Consider the following 10,159-nt stretch of genomic DNA (forward strand, 5'->3'; position numbering starts at 1 on the left):
GCAGTCTTTAAATTGGTTTCATTACTTGTTTTCCTAATGTGTTTTTATGTTTCGCTTTCGCAATAAAAATAAAAACCTTCTCAGTTTGAACATAGTAGTTTAGAAGAATAATCATGTTTTACTCTTTCAGATGTATTTCCAAACCTCGTGACAGGATCACCCGTACACACCAACATTAATCAAGTCAAGAATCTGACTACATGCAATACAGAATTACTGCTTTCTTTACCGAGGACCACTCCGCAGCCCCAGTATAGACAGATGAATGTGGTTTGTCAGTAAAGAACACAAATAATGAGTTAAAATGTAAAGGAATAGAACTTTTAGATGCTTTAATTTAAGTATTAAAGTAGTAACACTTGACTATTATGAAAAAGGGCAGTCTCACCTGATATAATGTTATTGTTTATTGTTCTCATAACTGCATCATTACAGTATTTGTAAAATCATGGCTTTTTTATCAATTTTGTATCTGAAATATAAAAATATTGGTACTTTTTAAACGTTCATGAAGGGTCAAAAAGGCAGATATATATTTAAAAGGCATATTTGTATTAGATTACCGGATTCTTTGTCGATAAGGTTTGTTATAGTCAACTTTTATTATAATTTTGTCAATATTTGTTACAATTCAACTTGCTGTTTCTGCTTTGTTGCCAAAACAAAGGGCAAAAAATATCTACAGTAACAATATTATTATTCTATATTTACAACACATCATTATCTATACATGATTCCTTGCTAAAATAATGTTCTATTTTAAGTAAACATATTCATTAATTCAAAATCCATATTTTTCAAGGATTATGATTTGTTTGCTGTTGTATAGCAGTCAAAGTTCAATCGTTTGAAATGGTAAGATAACTCCATGCAGCACAAAGATCTTTCTTTCGTTCTTCAAGGTTTCTTTAAACATTTACAAGGTTAAAGTGAAAACATTTACAATTACTTTACAAGTTAATATTACCAGTTTAATGTTAACAGGTTTACAACGACAACATTATTTTTAACAGTTTCAAGATTAATAAAAACATGCAACTAACCTTAACAGGTTAATTAACATTAACAAGTTAATGTTAACAAACTTAACAACTTAACAAACTTATGTTAACATTAACAAGTTAATGTTAACAGGTTTACAGTTACAAAGTTAATTTTAGCATTTACAAGGTTAAAAAGAAAACGTATACAATTAACTTTAACAAGTTAATGCTGGCAAGTTTACAGTTTCAAGGTTTGAAATAAAAATATAGGTCATAGATTACAAAAAAGTATACCATACAAAAATACCTGCATGTAGATGGTAATATTTCAACACAAAGCTAGTAACTGGATGTTTGTACTGTTTGTGCTATGCAAAAAGAGCAGCACCTTCAAGCATGAAACCTGCAGAGTGATGCAAGTCACTGCAGATGCTTGCTGCACGTTTGAAGTAGTCTGTGGTCTCAGGTGACCTAACATCAACCTCTAAAATTAGATATGTGACCTAATTTATACCCAGAGCATTCAAAAATGAAAAACATGATTAGAAATAGCATATTGCAGCCACATTACTTCTCTGCTGTTGCCAATACTGTCTAGAGTGTATTTTAATAAATCACAAAAATGTTTTATGTACCCGAACAGATCTTTGAAAATTCAAATTCTTGTGCGAACCAAACACTTCAATCAACTTGCAAAGCCTCGCATAGTTTGGTACCTTGTTGTTGATAAGCAGATGCTTAAACCTTGTTGGCTGGTAAATTCTTCGCTTCATGCAAATGTTACCCTATCGGCAAATAAGGATGTTCTGTACAGATGAGAATTTCTAATTTCATTATCAGCTGTAGAAATTTCCTTCATCTGTGCTTCATTTCGTTCAACAAACTTTTAACTGTTTAAAATAGTTTCATGCATCCAACGTCAAAAAGGATCTATGCATATCTAAAAACGGAAACAATTGTGGTCTACACTTGAAAATATACAAACATCTGAAAGCTTGTGTATCATTTTTGAACATATTTTTAGCTTTTTTCTTAGCTGACATTAGAGAGGAAAAGTGACTCGAGCCATCTTGAAAGGAGAAGCAAAGAGCTTCCTGTACAGTTTAACATGATATACATAAAAAATATCAAACCAAAGGTGCAAGCCTCAGGCCCTCACACCTTAACTAACTCTTGACGTAATGTCAAATAACAAGCCTGGGAGAAGATATCTATTGGTTGAATTTTAATATTGTCAAGACATTTAGCATATGTCGAAATATTGCCAGACGTCTTATCAGTTTTTTCATCTGCTTGTAACAGGAGTCACATCCTTATAAACTCAGATACAAGCATAACGATTACTCGCTTAAATGTTTGAAAAGATGTCTGGCATTTTCTGGTTGTTAAACATAGACAATCAGTTGCTTTTAAAGTTGCGAGCCAGAATTGCTTTGGTCGTTTTAAAATATACTCTCATGTCAAAGCTTGTAATCAAGTTTTGTGTGATATTATATTTTTTCCAGAAGCTTCTAATAGTCTTATTTCCATTAGTTAGTGCAACGATTAATTTTTTTATTATCTTATCAGTGTTATGTATTTTTTATTGATAATTTGAGTTATCCGGAAATCATAAGCCAAGTTTAATAGCATTTTAAATCTAGTTACACAATGTCAACATCGTTTGAAACTTGTAAAGTTTACCCTGGATCTATGGTTGAACATTTAAAAAATAATCTCAACGGATGTCTCTCTCTTTTACTCCACCACTTCTAACAATCATCTAATAAGTGTTGTTGCCGTACTGGCCAGGGTCACTGTATCTGCAACATTTTAGTACATTAATTATAACTGACTGATTCAGGTACACGTACCTAGCTATCCCTAGTTTGGCTCCACCTTCACCAAAGAGAACTGGTGGTTAAAGTGCACTAGAGTTTAATGTTTGATGATCGTTGGTGTCAAGGGAGCCCCCAAGTCTTATAACTCGAGATATCTACATTATTTTTCCTCACTATCGGTAGTGATGACCAACAAGACTAGAGATAATGTTAGGTTTGTTTTTGCAGATATTGCAAAAGATATTAGCTTTTAGATGGAAACTAACTAGCTCCTTTTTGTAACAACTCATACTTTTGAGATAAAAAATACGTTAGTCTTATTAAAAATTAATTGTGATGGTAACATTGTTTAATTGTTTTATAAGATTTTGTTTCTTTTAATTCTTTGCTTATATTAATTGTTTATTAAACACTTCTATAGAGAGTTACAGCATATTTTATGAGCAAGCCAGGGCTGTCTTGGGAAAGAAACCAGAAATATATTTACTGCATTAGGGCTCCGACTTGGTACAAAATTCTTAAATATCTTTGGAAGAAAATGTATGGCCTGCTATTTCATTCTTTTCTCTGTTTAATTAAGCAACAGAATACCATATAACTTTACTCATACATGGAACTTCTGCACGGTTTTACGAGGTACTTCAAGATAACGGAATACCGATGATTTCTCATCTATTTATATGCATATATGTAATAGCAAGAGAAGTAGAGGTCTTGTCTTAAGAAGAAAAGCATTGTTGGGGTGCTAATGACCAGATATGCATTTCCGTTGGAAATTAGGAGGACATCAGTTTGATTGATTCATTGACATAGCCAAGAATGAAGATGATGTTAATGGTTATTTCTACTAGCTCATCAGCATGCTGGTCTTTCATTTGCATGCATACTTGTGATAACCACAGGACGTACACACCAAGTTCATCTTAACTCTATTCAGGTGGTAAGTAGAACGGACCTAAGCGTATTTTTACTTCAAAACATCAATTATTCAGTAGTTTCAACGTGCCAGATGGTAGAAGATTTTATATTTAGGTAGTTGACTTCCTGTGCTAACCATGGATATAATATAATAATTCAGCCTAAACTCTGGATAAGAGTGCGTGGTGGAAAAGGTTTTAGGCTAAAACCATATTATTATGTGTCTTGTGAACTTTTCCAAGAAATTCAGAAGATCTCATATCTGATTTAGCTTTTTCCTCAATTTGTTTGTTAGTGTTTCCTGTTTCGTAAGCTGGAGAAGAAAGCTTACATCTGTAGCAAGAAGCACGCAGTTACGATTGGTTGTACCGCATAAATGTAACCAACCATCTCGCCATATATGCTGTAGCATCGCTAAAGCTAGCTAGCCATTGGTCAACTTACTGTGACATATAAAAGCATTATCCTGTATGTGTTCTAAGGGGATGTCATATTCTTTGTTGTAAAATTCTGGCAATTGTTAAGATACGAAACTGTCATGAAAGCACAAGCTTTAAAATGAGTATAGGCCTGTTGAGAAAAAGCTTTTGCAACTATAGAATCTGCTGACTCATTCCTATTAGTGACTGAGTTATTAGATATTTGCTCTCTAGATGGGCAAATCACATTTCCGATCTACCTGACCATCCATTTCATTCCTACTTTTCCAGAAAAACTACTACATCTCATACCAGACACCAACACCTTGCCAATATACATTATAGAACAGAGTTATGCAAAAAGAGCCTTTTCTCTTAATATACATGATTTATTTTACTATTATTTATTTTATTTTTTGTTCCATGATCTAATTTGCTTTAAACCTCATTGACCAGTGGTAATTAAGTCTATATCTATCTATCTATCTGTCTATATATCTATCTGTCTATATATCTATCTATATATCTATCTATCCATCCATCTATCTATCTATCTATCTATATATCTATCTATATATCTATATATCTATCTATATATCCATCTATCCATCTATCCATCTATCCATCTATCCATCTATCCATCTATCCATCTATCCATCTATCCATCTATCCATCTATCCATCTATCCATCTATCCATCTATCTATCTATATATCTATCTATATATCCATATATATATATATATATATATATATATATATATATATATATATATATATATATATATCCATCTATCTATATATCTAACTATCTATCCATCTATTTGAAGCACAACATATTATCTTAAATTGACAAATATTCTGATAAAAGCGTTGTTCATTTGTTAGTCATGGTAAAGTGATGGCTCATTGATTGCGCTTTTTATAGTAATTTTATCATGGCCTCTTTCATAGATTATTGATTTCAGCATATTTCTCAATCGACATGAGAGCCTAGGAAATGAGCATGCCGATGTTTTGTTTTTCTGGCAGATAAAAATTTTTACTGTGGCAGTTTTTACTGCAAATACAGGAATAACTGTCATTCATCCTGTTTGCAAACACTCAACCATTTTAAGGCTAACTATATCAAAAACTGTCGTAGATTACATTTTGATTTTCGCAAGAATTTTTAGCCATTTCATACGTAAAGGTGGCAGTTTTTCTACAACTTCAAAGAATAATTTTAGCCAACAATACACAAAAGCAGCAAAGCTCTAGTTTTAATGTCTTTAATTTCTGATGGCTTGCTCACTTGCGCTGTTAGCGCAAACGTGAAAGCTCACACAACCAAATATCATATTACGAACAAGCTATAGAGCCAAGGGCCATGGAGTCAACTTAATACTTGGCAAACCCGTGACACTAACTGTGAATGAGTTTTCCTTCAATAACTCCATGTTAAAGCGGAATATGTAAATAAGGCGCATCACTACACGAGCCAAACATACAATAGATATATAAGTACTGCTCATTCTTCTGCCAAACTACTACCTGATTACCATAAATGGAAAGGAGGTATGCAATTTAATGATGAAGGGTGAGAATAGGCGCAAAATGGCTAGGCGGATAGAGAGTAACCCTACAGCATAAACAGAAAGATAGGAACAATTAGAAAAAAGCAGAGGAGAGAAGGTGGGGATACGCTTAGCATAGACACCACAAAACTATGGTAAAGTGAGACAGGTGTCTCGTCTGTCAAGCAAAAATCACCTTCTACTCATCAATCCTCTGATATATTATACTCAACATCTTAGACTTTGTTATGTAGCCTTATACCTATTCATTTGTGTTTGTCTGAGTCGGTGGGATGTATTCACAGTGCTGTGAATGCTATTTGAACTCTCTATGTTAGATGTTTAGCACTTTTGTATCATTCTTTTTGGAACTGAGGCGTGTTACTGAAGGCTCATTAGCTATTGTATTGTTAGTATATTAAGCGAAACAGATGACAACTAGCTGGTGTGTTCAACTTGAGCAGCTCAAATCAGTAGTTTTTACAGCAGTTACTCAAATTTGAGTAGTTCACAAATCGTCAGAGAAATTCATTTGAAAATGGTAGGTGAAAACCTTTACTCAAAAACAAATTGTTTAACATAATTATTGGAAGTTTTAAACTGATATCTATGCGCAACTATAAATAAGGTACTTCCTGTAAATAGTGTAATCAATTTCTTAAAAATATTAGATTCACCTAAAATTTTTGTTGCCGTATCCTATTTAGCTAATTTTGGTGATGTAACTGCGACTGTCATATAGATACACTCTATTACTTCTACTTAATTATACTGTCAGTGTTGAGTTTTCCATAAATAAAATTGGTGAAATATTATAAATATTATATTTACGTTTACGTATACTAAACCCAGCAGCGCTAGCTGCACACACTGAAGTTCACTGAAACAGGATGCAGCATTTTCCCAGCAAACAAAGAATTTATTGTTGGCAGGACACATTTCAGTAAGCACTGCATGATTTATTGTCGTAAAGTAACATGTTGTTTAATTATTGCTTAATTTAATTGTCAAACATCCGTTTTAAAAACCTAGGTTTTTTGGTTTCCAATTTTTGACAAGGTAATTTTATTGTGTTTTCATCTTTTCATTTGTATACTTAGCAAACAGCAAGTAGGTTTATGAGTCTGGCTGGGAGTGTGATTTGGTGCTACATAAACGTGGATCAACTCCAGCTCCAAGACAAAAAACTTTATTTTTTATTAATAAGCGCAAGTCTGCGACAGGAAACTACGCAACACTTAAAGTTAGTAAATTAGCGCAAACATTCACAGAGAAATTAAACGGTTTGTGGCTAATAATGTTTAGAAATAAATATTAACCTAGCCACAAGCCGTAAAATGTCTCTGTGATTGTCTATGTTGTTTTACCAACTTTATGGGTTGCTTAATATGCTGTATATGTAGTATGTTGTATGTGTAGTAAGCTGTATGTGTAGTATGCTGTATGTGTAGTATGCTGTATGTGTAGTATGCTGTATGTGTAGTATGATGTATGTGTAGTATGCTGTATGTGTAGTATGCTGTATGTGTAGTATGCTGTATGTGTAGTATGCTGTATGTGTAGTATGCTGTATGTGTAGTGTGCTGTATGTGTAGTATGCTGTATGTGTAGTATGCTGTATGTGTAGTATGCTGTATGTGTAGTATGCTGTATGTGTAGTATGCTGTATGTGTAGTATGCTGTATGTGTAGTATGCTGTATGTGTAGTATGCTGTATGCGTAGTATGCTGTATGTGTAGTATGCTGTATGTGTAGTATGCTGTATGTGTAGTATGCTGTATGTGTAGTATGCTGTATGTGTAGTATGCTGTATATGTAGTATGCTGTATGTGTAGTATGCTGTATGTGTAGTATGCTGTATGTGTAGTATGCTGTATGTGTAGTATGCTGTATGTGTAGTATGATGTATGTGTAGTATGATGTATGTGTAGTATGCTGTATGTATAGTATGCTGTATGTGTAGTATGCTGTATGTGTAGTATGATGTATGTGTAGTATGCTGTATGTGTAGTATGCTGTATGTGTAGTATGCTGTATGTGTAGTATGCTGTATGTGTAGTATGATGTATGTGTAGTATGATGTATGTGTAGTATGCTGTATGTATAGTATGCTGTATGTGTAGTATGCTGTATGTGTAGTATGATGTATGTGTAGTATGCTGTATGTGTAGTATGCTGTATGTGTAGTATGCTGTATGTGTAGTATGCTGTATGTGTAGTATGCTGTATGCGTAGTATGCTGTATGTGTAGTATGCTGTATGTGTAGTATGCTGTATGTGTAGTATGCTGTATGTGTAGTATGCTGTATGTGTAGTATGATGTATGTGTAGTATGCTGTATGTGTAGTATGCTGTATGTGTAGTATGATGTATGTGTAGTATGCTGTATGTGTAGTATGCTGTATGTGTAGTATGCTGTATGCGTAGTGTGCTGTATGTGTAGTATGCTGTATGTGTAGTATGCTGTATGTGTAGTATGCTGTATGTGTAGTATGATGTATGTGTAGTATGCTGTATGTGTAGTATGCTGTATGTGTAGTGTGCTGTATGTGTAGTATGCTGTATGTGTAGTATGCTGTATGTGTAGTATGCTGTATGTGTAGTATGCTGTATGCGTAGTATGCTGTATGTGTAGTATGATGTATGTGTAGTATGCTGTATGTGTAGTATGCTGTATGTGTAGTATGATGTATGTGTAGTATGCTGTATGTGTAGTATGCTGTATGTGTAGTATGCTGTATGTGTAGTATGCTGTATGTGTAGTATGCTGTATGTGTAGTATGCTGTATGTGTAGTATGCTGTATGTGTAGTATGCTGTATGCGTAGTATGCTGTATGCGTAGTGTGCTGTATGCGTAGTGTGCTGTATGTGTAGTATGCTGTATGTGTAGTATGCTGTATGTGTAGTATGATGTATGTGTAGTATGCTGTATGTGTAGTATGCTGTATGTGTAGTATGATGTATGTGTAGTATGCTGTATGTGTAGTATGCTGTATGTGTAGTATGATGTATGTGTAGTATGCTGTATGTGTAGTATGATGTATGTGTAGTATGCTGTATGTGTAGTATGCTGTATGTGTAGTATGCTGTATGCGTAGTGTGCTGTATGTGTAGTATGCTGTATGTGTAGTATGCTGTATGTGTAGTATGCTGTATGTGTAGTATGATGTATGTGTAGTATGCTGTATGTGTAGTATGCTGTATGTGTAGTGTGCTGTATGTGTAGTATGCTGTATGTGTAGTATGCTGTATGTGTAGTATGCTGTATGTGTAGTATGCTGTATGCGTAGTATGCTGTATGTGTAGTATGATGTATGTGTAGTATGCTGTATGTGTAGTATGCTGTATGTGTAGTATGATGTATGTGTAGTATGCTGTATGTGTAGTATGCTGTATGTGTAGTATGCTGTATGTGTAGTATGCTGTATGTGTAGTATGCTGTATGTGTAGTATGCTGTATGTGTAGTATGCTGTATGTGTAGTATGCTGTATGCGTAGTATGCTGTATGCGTAGTGTGCTGTATGCGTAGTGTGCTGTATGTGTAGTATGCTGTATGTGTAGTATGCTGTATGTGTAGTATGATGTATGTGTAGTATGCTGTATGTGTAGTATGCTGTATGTGTAGTATGATGTATGTGTAGTATGCTGTATGTGTAGTATGCTGTATGTGTAGTATGATGTATGTGTAGTATGCTGTATGTGTAGTATGCTGTATGTGTAGTATGCTGTATGTGTAGTATGCTGTATGTGTAGTATGCTGTATGTGTAGTATGATGTATGTGTAGTATGCTGTATGTGTAGTATGCTGTATGTGTAGTATGCTGTATGTGTAGTATGCTGTATGTGTAGTATGATGTATGTGTAGTATGCTGTATGTGTAGTATGCTGTATGCATATAGTCAACATATAGTCAGTGTATAGTCAACATGTGATCTGCATCCACTTAGATTTAAACAGGATGTAGCCAACGTTTGACCAAAATGCAGTCAATCTATAGTCAACTTGTAGCCATGGCAGTGATGCTGCTCTCTGTTTGTTTAGTTCATGCAGCTGTAATTGCAGCAAAAAGCAGTTTGTCTAGACTAGAAAACATTTACTGCACATTTTAGACATTGGCTAACATGTTCATAGGCTTGTCTCAGTCTTCTGACCTTTTTGATCGCTAGCAGAGGTGATATTAGATGGAGCAGCTAGTCAAGATATAAAGCACGTAAATCTTGCTACACGAGAATCAGCTCACCTTCCCAATTTAAGTGCATTAAGTGAAAACAATGAAAAACTGTCGATTGACAGCCAGCGATGATGATGTAACATGAGAGTAGGTAATATGAGTAACGCTGATAATCGATTTGTTACAAAACTGAAGAAGCATTGGTAAAGCATGCGCGTTTATGAATCGACAGCCTCTATATCTCCATAAGATGTCAAGGTGTGTCGCAGATAAAAGCGATAGTTATTGGGCA

This window comes from Watersipora subatra, chromosome 1 (assembly GCF_963576615.1).
Source record: "Watersipora subatra chromosome 1, tzWatSuba1.1, whole genome shotgun sequence".
Lineage (NCBI taxonomy): Eukaryota > Metazoa > Bryozoa > Gymnolaemata > Cheilostomatida > Watersiporidae > Watersipora > Watersipora subatra.